Source organism: Aptenodytes forsteri, unplaced genomic scaffold (assembly GCF_000699145.1).
Source record: "Aptenodytes forsteri isolate BGI_AS27 unplaced genomic scaffold, ASM69914v1 Scaffold110, whole genome shotgun sequence".
In the NCBI taxonomy this organism is placed as follows: Eukaryota; Metazoa; Chordata; class Aves; order Sphenisciformes; family Spheniscidae; genus Aptenodytes; species Aptenodytes forsteri.
Window position 1 is genome coordinate 202,458 of NW_008794583.1, and position 1,114 is coordinate 203,571.

The following is a 1,114-nucleotide window of genomic DNA, read 5'->3' on the forward strand; positions in this document are numbered from 1 at the left end:
GGGGGGTGTTGCACTTTTTCCGGAGCACTCGTGTGCTTATTAGCTGGTAAACCACTGAAATAAGCTTTCCGGGCGGTTTGCGTGCGATACCGTCTACGAGCAGCTGTGAAATTAACTTTCGAGATTATAAACGAATTAACAAAATTCTGCTAAAAACCCTCCCCAAGAGGCTAGAAAATATCTGAAGGGAATTTTCCCGGGGCTGGTGCTCAAATCCTATCGGAAAAGATTACGCCGAAAAAATCCTCCTGGTTTTTGCAAAGCCCCTGCCAAGTTTGCAAACTATTCCTGGGGCAAATTTGCAAGCTATTGATGGAGGTTTGCGAGCTGCGGCCGACAAGGGGCCGTGCTCGCCCAGCTCCCATCCTGCAGACTCGCACGATTTTCCCTTTTCCCTTGGTTTTTAACTCATTTGCAGACGGCGGTTTTGGCAGGGCGGCGTTTCAGCGCCTCGCCGGTGTGGATCCTTCTGCAAGAGGAAGCGAGAGCCGGCGTTGTTAAACCTCATTTTGCGTTTGAGGAGGTGCGGAGCCAAAAAGAAAAAAAAAAGCTTTGAGGGTTTTTAGCTCCCCTGGGTGAGGCCGGGCGGGTGACGCTGGGGACCGGTGCCAGCGATGGCAAAACCTGGTCCCTCTGGCTCGGAAAATGAAATATTTCGTGTCTAACCCGGCCTTGCGCCCAATTTCGAGGCTTTTCGAAGCAGCCGGGCTGCTCCTGAGCTGCTCCTGCCGTGCAGAGGGCTGGGGTTCAGGCTGGGGAGCTGTGGCGCTCCCCCAAAGAGGGTTTTGGCGGGGGGACACCCAACACTTGGGTGTTCCCCGCTCGTGCTGCCAGCAGCCGGACCCGAGCGCGAGCCGACGTCTGGACGAGATTTACCCTCGGCTTTTGGGAGATCCAAGCAGCGCTTTGAGGGATGCCCCGGGCAGGAGCCCGGGGACGCAGCGGCGTTTGCACCACCACCACCACCACCCAAAAGTGAATTTTCTCACCAGGCTGGTGGGTTTTCCCCCCCCCCCAATGAAAATCTGGAGGAAATTTTGAATCCGAGGGGTGTTGGGTTTTGACCAGAGCAGCGTTATGATGCTATAAATAAATTACTTCATTTCACGCCAGG